At 45.7% G+C, this 8,926-nt stretch overlaps 1 long non-coding RNA gene across 1 annotated transcript in view; it reads right to left on the reverse strand.

The window, feature by feature from the left end:
* LOC123521650 overlaps positions 1–8,724 on the reverse strand; it is a 23,737-nt gene extending 15,013 nt beyond the window's left edge. Inside the window, exon 1 of the long non-coding RNA XR_006680039.1 lies at positions 8,679–8,724. This is a non-coding gene — a long non-coding RNA (uncharacterized LOC123521650). The remainder of the gene's footprint in view (positions 1–8,678) is intronic.
* Between the last annotated feature and the right edge of the window lie 202 nt (positions 8,725–8,926).

The raw sequence follows: 8,926 nt of genomic DNA on the forward strand, positions 1-8,926 counted from the left end.
TAGTCACCATTACACTCGTATTACCCAATTTATTAAACGAAAAAGGGAAAATACAGTAAAACATTTTGGACGTTACAATTATCATTTATTATATTATTTATGGCATCAAGCATGTACAGTATGAGCCAATCAGTGGCAGTAATGACAGAGCATGCGGTTACGCAAAAACCGCGATAGAGTGAAGCCGCGGAAGTCGAAGCGCGAAGTGGCGAGGGTTCACTGTACTTTGAGTCAGTATGTATATTAACTGTTTTTCTTTTAGCTAAGTGGGGAGCTCGAGTGAGAGGAATGAGTTGTGCCTTTTGAGAAATGGTCCCAACTGGGAGAGGTGCAGCTTCCCAAACCTGGTTTAGTGAAACACAGCATAGGTGGCTTGTCGCTGTCCCTGGATATCCACAACAGAACTGCCATTAACAAACAAAGTTAGATCTGGATTACGATAGGGTTGATCTAAAAGTTTATGTTGGGGTATTGCTAGTTCCTCAATTGTTTGTGAGCAGGAGTGACTATCGGGTCCTGGTGAGTCTGGGAGTTGAGGTTGGAGTTTCTGGGTTTAAGGAGGGACCCTGGAGTAGGGTATTTGATAAACATTGGGTGGATTTCTTGTAAGCTGCTTGGAGACAGCAGAGACAGGACTCAATATAAGAGGAGGTCCTAAAGCCTGTGGGTAGATAACATTTGGATAGGTTTTCCTAGTGTTTGTTTAGGGCTTCTTTAGTAAGGGTAGCGGCTACTGCCAGGGCCCAGAGGCACAGTTGCCAGCCCCTGTCATATCTAGCTGTTTGGACAGATAGGCTACTGGGAGTGGGTGGGCCCCAAGGGCTGGGTTAGGTCCCCAACTGCTATACCCTGCTTCTCGTCTGTGAAAAGCAAAAAGGGTTTATTAGGGTTAGATGTAAAGGCAGAGACTGATGGGAGAGTTTGTTGGAGCTTGTTAAAAGCGGTCTTGACTAACTTGGGAAGAGTCTAGAGGGCCAACAGGAGTGGCTTTAGTGGCTTCGTAAAGGGGCTTAGTTAATTAGGAAAAATTAGGAATCCAGTGTCTAAAAAATCCTACAAAACCCAGTAAGGAAAGTATCTGATCGGCAGTTTCTGGAGCTTGGAGCTCCAGTGTCAGTCTGTTATAAGTTTCTTGGTGGTGGGAGTGAGGTGTAGAACTAAGCAGGTAACAGCTGTGTGAGAGATTGGGCTTTGGCTTGTGACTCGATAGCCATTAGGAGCTAAAAAGTTTGAGTTGGGCTGTGTGTTTTAACGAACAGGTTTTGGGCGGGCTACACAGCAGCAGATTACATACTCTAGCAAAGTGGACAGCAAGAGGGGGCAGTGTTAAAGGTCGGCAGATAGCGCCAAGCCAAACAAGTGGGACGAGTCGCAGTAGCCCGGAAAAGGATCCCCCACGTGTACTGGGAGGCAGTTTCAGTGTCTTAGTCTTCCCAAGTGAAGGCAAAAAGAAACTGACAAGTGGGGGTCTAGCGAGATTGTAAAGAGGCATCTTTTAAATCAAGTATAGAAGAATGGGTCTTACTAGGAGGAATATGGGACAAAAGAGTGTAGAGGTTAGGGACTACGGCTTCATTGATAAGAGGAGTGTTGCAAGGCGAGTGAGCAGGCACAATATGCTAGTTAGGAAGCATTGAATGATACGTTTTTAGACCTTTACGGTGTGTGAGATGGGAAACTGGGGACAAGATAAGAAGGTGAATGGAGTAGGGTGGAAGACAGGTAGGCGGGAAGGACGTTTCCAGGGAGTTAGAAGGGGTGAGATCAGCTTGTGGCAGTAATATATAACTGGAGTTTGGTAGGAGTCGCAGCGGGTGATTGGGCAAATAGAACCTGGGATGGGTGACAGGAGGCACATTAGGAGAGACGAGATCAGAGGAAAATAAGCCTGAACATACAGAACCTCAGGCCATTTTTAAGTCTGGTTACAGAAATTGTCAAGGTTGCAGAGAAAATAGAAATTTTAAGTATCATTTTCTGGCCAGCGTTACCTGTTGTCTAATTGGTATTGTGGCCACACTTGGTTACAGAAAAAGACTAGATACTTAGGGCGAATGTCCAGAGCCAGACCCAGCTTGGTGAGGTCGGCCAGTAAGAACCCCAAAGGACTGTTCTTAGGGGAATTAGACAGGGTGCTTCCCTGATGTCTTAAACTGCAGGAGGTATGGGCAGAGAAGGGTGTACCCAAGTCCCCATCCACACCCATCAGTCAGGAGGTAGCCCGTAACCCTGAGAGGCCTTCCGATCAGAATTGGGGACCCAGAAAGTCCTGGACTCTCTGGGAACAGGGAGGTTCCCTGGCGCAGGCCTGTGGCTTTATCCAGCAGACAGGGACCTTGAATCAGTGAGACAGCACGGGGTGGCTAAGGAGAGGGAGTGGCTTGGCTTGTGGACAGTAAAAATGGAGGGCAGAGGCTTTTGTTGAGGATGAAAAAAGAGGAAGTTGATTTTAGAGTAGTTCTGGGGGCAGGCCCTGCAGAGCTGCAAACACAAAACACACAAAGTAGAAAAAGCTCAGACACACTCTGTGTTCTAGTCCAGTCAAAAGGTACAGTGACCGCTAAGCCCAGTGCTAGGAGTCCTGTTAATGGCAGGAATCCTAGGTAGTAAACACAGAGACAAAAGGCTGGAGGCCACATGAGAGAAGATAGACACAAAGAAAAGGATGGAGATGACAAACTGTCCTTATCTTAGAACACACACACCCCCCTTTCGGGAAAAGGCAATTATTTCCAGCTCCTCTTAGTACTAGTGCGGCAGAATAAATCCCTGCCGTGGCAGCCCTTTAGGGGACTCTATGTTTCCATGAGTTTACTGGTCCTTGGTGTCCGGAATGATAAGACGGAACGAACACACACACACACACACACACTCTAACCATCAGTCGCTCGTTCAGACAGGCGCCAGAGGTTGGGGAAGCAGAGGACAGGGCAGCGCTCTGACCAGAGGGAAGTTGGGGCAGCACGGCGCTTTTCCTACCACTCTCATGTTTTGGCATCAAGATGAGAGGTAAAAACGGAGGCGCAGAACGAAATAGAATTCAGACGGGAATGTGAAGTTAATCACGGTTTTATTAAGGCATGGAAAGAACTCCTGGGCAATCTGGATTCCAAGACCCAATGAGCTAGGTCAGGGAAGTCGCGCCTGGCAGTGAGGCGGTGGGACATGTATAGGGCTTGAGTCAAGGAAGTACGTGCTGATAAGAGGAAGGGGAGCAGGGTCTCTAGCGCTGCAGCTGCAGGGTCTGAGTCAGGATGTGGTCTGTGAGAAATCAGCTTGTTTTTCTGCATACCCGCTTCTTGGAATGCTGGGGGAAGGGGCTGCACAGACCAGCCCTGGCCCAAACAGTAACCAAATAAAGAAATTACATTAGCATCATTACAACTGGCTCAACAAAGATTCTAACTAAATACTATGAGAAATACTCTAACCATATGAGAACATAAATGAAATGGACAAATCCCCTGAAACACACTACCGACCCAAACTAACACAAAGACAGACAGAAAGAAATTTAAAGATACATTACCAAAGATGATACAGAAGATGGCTTCAAAATTTACCACCAACACAAAAAGTCCAAGACCTGAGAACAACACTAGGGATTCTACTGCACATTCAGATAAGAGGTGACATTAACTCTACTCAAGCTCTTTCAAAAATACAAGAGGAAAAATGGGGAATCGTCTACAATGATGGATGTATAGCCCACCCCCCCAGGGGAATGAAACGTTGGAGAAGGGAGACAGTGGACGGTGTAAAATAAGAAAATATTAACAATTTATAATTTATCAGAGGTCCATGTGTGGGAGGGTGTGGAAGGGAGGGGAAAAAGGAGGAGCTACTTCCAAGGGCTCAAGTAGAAAGGAAATATTTCGAAAATGATGGCAACATGAACAAATGAGTCTGATACAACTTATATATGGCTTATTACAAGAGCTGTTAGAGCCCCCCAATAAAATGACATTAATTTTTTTTAAATCACTTTATTGGGGGCTCATACAACTCTTATCACAATCCATACATACATCAATTGTGTAAAGCACATTTGTACATTTGTTGCCCTCAACATTCTCAAAACATTTGCTCTTCACTTAAGCCCTTGGCATCAGCTACTCATTTTCCCTCGCTCCTTCCCCACTCCCCCCTACCTCATGAACCCTCGATAATTTATAAATTATTTTGTCATATCTTGCACTGTCCAACATCACGCTTCACCAACTTTTCTGTTGAAAATGACACTGATTTTTTTTAAAAATACAGGAGGAAAACTGTATCAAACCCTTTCTATTATTCCATTAGCTTTTAAGTGAGAACAGCCAATACCTAAAAACAAGGAAAAGGCAAAACTAAAAAAGAGAATCAATGTCCAACATCCTTAAAAAAGAAAATCACTGGCCAAGCATAGGTACTAATTTTTTCAACAAAATTCTAACAGACTTCACAACCACCCCACCTCCCCCCAAAAAAATCACACCAAAAAACAAAAGCAACACTCCTCTACTGATACACACACCCCAAGTGAAATTTATGAGGATTGCAAGGGTGGTTCAACATTAGAAAATCAACAAATATAATAATCCAGCACACAGACTAACTATACAAATGGGGGAAAAAGACTATACAAATGAAAATAACCCTATCACCTGATGCAGAAAAAGCATGATAAAATCTAATAAAGAAACATACAGTAAAACCAGAAAGGGAAATTTGTGACATAGTTAAGGGCATATATGTAAAATCAACGGTCAACACTTTACTCAATTGAAAAAGGCAGTGAGCCATCCCTCTGAGAATTAGGAACAAGATAAGAATGTACATTGTTGCCATTCTTATTCAACATTGTACTGGAAGTCCTTAGCCAGAGCATTAACAAAGAAATGTGGAGAGCACAGAGTACAGACATTTCTAGATCTTTTTTTTTTTCTTTTCACATCTAGATCTTTATGGGACCCTGGCCGCATAGTGGTTACAAGTTGGGCTGCTAACCACAGGTTGAACAGCTTGCCATTAACTCATTTCCAAACAGTTCAAAACCACCAGCCACTCTTCCGGAGAAACATGAGGCTTTCCATTCCCACAAAGTTTTGCAGTCTGGGAAAGTTCTAGTCGGTCCTAAGAAAGATACTATGAATAGGTACCAGCTTGACAGCAGTGAGTTTGAGACTAAAATTGGTAAGACATACTGGTCTCATGAATTGGAAGACTTGACACAGGAAAATGTCAATCCTAACTAAGCAATCTAAAGAAAGACTCAATGCAATCAACACATCCCAACAATTCCTTATTGAAATGGGAAAACTTACTGACCAACTTCATATGGTGGAAAAAACCTGAATACTCAAAGCAAACAAAATAGGTTTCATAAGATCCAATATCAAAACAATGTAATCAAAACAGCTTGATATTAGTTCAGTCATAGACACATAGGTCAGAACAGAATTAAGAAGCTAGAATTAGACCCAGTTATCTATGGATAACTGTTTTTGACAGAGTCTACCAGTGTATAATAAATGATGCCTGGTAAAACAGAAAATCTACTTCCAGAAAAATGAAACATCACCATCCCTCACAATTCACACAAAAACTAACTAAGAATTACAGACCTAAATGTTAGCTCTAATACCTTAAAATTCCTGGAAGACACAAAGGAAGAAATCTAAGGGATCATACCTTTTGTAAAAAATGATTTACCTGTTAAGGGTCTAATCTCTAAAATCCATTAAAAAAAACAAAACACTGCAGTCACTCAAAAAGACAAGCCCATCCCAAAATGGGCAAAGGACTTTCCCAAACAAAACCTTCACAAAGGGGATCCAAGTAGCTATGAAGATATGGTCAAGATCATTCTTTATTAGATGCAAATTGAAAGGACAATGAGACTAGCTTAACAGAAAGGGCACTGATAAGAAAATACAACTAGAACTACCTTATGATCCAGCAATCCCACGCCTAAGTATGTATCCTAATACGCACAGCAACCCTGTAACAGAGCAGAACTTAAAGTTCTACGTTCATTTGCAAAAGCATAGTACTATCTTTCTCTCTTAAAGATAAGCTGGTGGGTTTAAAAAGCCAAATCAGTTAGCAGCTGAGCACTTAACCACATGACCAGAGCAACTTGGTATACTCCAAGTCCTGCAAATGACACACACAGGCCTAGCTACACCTGTGTTCACTGCACTTTATTCACAAAAGCAAATGAAGGAGAACAACCAAAAAAGCCCATCAACGGTAGAATGGGGTGGGGGGGATGTGGTACATGCATTCAATAGCATAATATGCAACTATAAAGAACAATGTAAGTCTGTAAAACAGGCAACATGGATGGACCTAACAAATATAATGCTAAATCAAGCCAGAAAGGGCAAATATTGCATGATTTCTCTTTCACAAGACAATAGAGATTCGTGCTCATTAGTGGTCACAAGAGACAGAGTGGGCAAAGTAGGCTTTTTATACAAGTAGGCACTGTGGATGTAATGAAAACAGCACAACCAAAGCAATAAGCAGCACTCAAGCACATATGGATGAGTGCAGGAGAACGGGTATATGGGTAGGCAAATGCATACATAGGTGGGGACAGATAAGTGTCTCCGGTTACATGTAATTCTGATACTCCCCAGACATAACCAAACACCTTTCATCATGGGTTTTCTGGGTTTTAAAGGCTAAGTCATATGGAACAATTCCAACCTCATCTAACCTGAGACTACGAAGAACTACGATGGTGTCCAACCTACCAGTTGAGGAAGTACTGGGATCCCAAGTCAAAAGGGAGAAAAACGTGGAAAATACGAATTCTTATTTTCAAAAATAAGTATAAAAAATGAAGAGCTGATACCAAGGGGTTAAGTAGAAGGCAAATGTTTTGAGGATGAGGGCAACAAATGTACAAATGTGCTTGGCATACAATGGGTGTATATATGGATTGCGATGAGCCCCAATAAAATGATTAAAAAATATTCACAAGTGGAACAGTAAGAGGTTGTCTTTGATTATCGCAGAGTCCTTTAATACTAGAACCAAACCTATCTGGGATCATCTATTAGCCAAATAGCAGAACTGCATACAAAAGAGTATATTACCCATAAGATCAATGGTCTACTTAACAAAAGATCGGCATGAGACCAGCAAGTCAACAATTTCTCAAACGCAAAGATTATAAGAGAACAAGGGAAACTAGTACTACAAAGTAAACAACACAAGAGAATGCTGGCACACTGATAACTCGAACTACTGGCACTGAACAACTTGTGTAGAAAGCATCAACGGAAACCTAACGTACTGTGTAAACTTTCACCAAATACTTAAAAACAAATTGCACACCTAGACAAGATTTTAAATACTGAAGGCCCCTTCCCCGGCTCTCTTATTCCCAGTTCTCTTAGGCTCCCTCTCGTTTGTCTAAGAGTGGTTCATGCTAACCTTTCATTGAGAACCTGCTCAGAACACCTCTGTTGGAATTTTTGCTAGCTCAATCTGAGTAAAAGAATCACACCCACAATCCAGAAGGTGCAGCGCGACATGGAGTCGATGAGCTCATAAAAAGGGAGGGCTCCTTCTAGGCCAGGGGCGGTCCTTAAGAGACAGGAAGCAGCAGAGAACTCCCTTAAAGGTATTGCAGCACTCCCCTCCCCTACTGAGAAGGGTGCGGCCTTCTCCCCACCTCTACTGCAGCTCCCTTAGGATTGCTGCCCCAGCCTACTTTTGAGCACCTATGCTTCCCACTCACGAACCAGCCAGGCCGACCCTACACCCTCCCCACCTCCACAGTGCTAGTAGCATATGGGACTCGTCTTGTCCTTCAGGAAGCGGGCGCCCCGGGCTGAGCCCTGGTCGCCGCCCCCAGAAGCCTCGACTGGCAGCCTACCCCCGCCCCCAGCGCGCGCTTCCTGCCACGTTGCGCAGGGGCGTTGGGCCAGACACTGCGGCGCTGGGCCTCCAGGACTAAACCAATGACCGCCTCCACGCCACCCTGGGCACCCCCCTCTCCACCGCGTAGTGGTTTCACTCATTTGGAATCTGAGCCAATAGCAACGGACCGTTCCTCGAGTTTCAGCAGCCAATCAAATGCCGAGATCGAGCAATCGGCGGGTAAACCGACACCCCCCACCCATAAAGGAGAGGGTGAGAAAGCGCGCGCGCGCGGGAGTTACTTTCTCTAAACGACACCCCTCCACCCACCACCACCACCAAAAGCCCCGGCCAACTCCCGCGGGGAGCCGACCGCGCCCGCACATCCAGCTCTCCTTCACCCCGCCCAGGGGGCAATGCGAAAGTCCCCAGGCGGCTGCGCTCTCCCGCTGCCGTAATTGACAGATGGCTTACTCCAACCAAAATACGCCATTTGTGTTTTCACACGGCGGGAGGAGAAGAGGCCAATCAGCGGCAAGACGTAAACCGGAAGCACTCCTCCCTTTACGAGTGCAAAGGCTCCGTCCGGTTCCGTGCTTTTCGCGCACCCTTCGCCCTCCCCCTCCGGTTGCGGCAGGGCGGGCCGCCCTCCCCACTGAGTCCGACCTCCCCTTTCCCGTCAGCTTAACAAATGTTATGCTCCCAGTTCCTCACGGGAGAAAGGGATGCCGAACTACCAAAAGGTCCGCCTCAGCCACCCCAGCCACCCCTAGCCCCCCAACCGACCCGGCCTCCCTCCAACCAGAGCTCCGCTCCCCTACCTAGCCGAGGCTCTCTGAGGATCCGGAGCCCCAGAGCACAGCCTCTTCTCCAGGAGGCCCGGCAGCTTCCGCTGATTGGCGGCGAACTGGCCAATGGGTACGGGGCGGTGGGCGAGGAAGCCAATGGCGCAGCGGGAGGGGGCGTGTCTGGGTGCCCCTGGCGCCGGCGCTGGGAATCCCCGTGCGGTCAGTGGCGTTTCCGCTCGGGCAGCGGCTGCAGTAGGTTCCAGTCTGGGTCTCTGTGACAG

The sequence above is a fragment of the Echinops telfairi genome, unplaced genomic scaffold (assembly GCF_000313985.2).
Source record: "Echinops telfairi isolate 266 unplaced genomic scaffold, ASM31398v2 ScPeMD7_31;HRSCAF=116, whole genome shotgun sequence".
Lineage (NCBI taxonomy): Eukaryota > Metazoa > Chordata > Mammalia > Afrosoricida > Tenrecidae > Echinops > Echinops telfairi.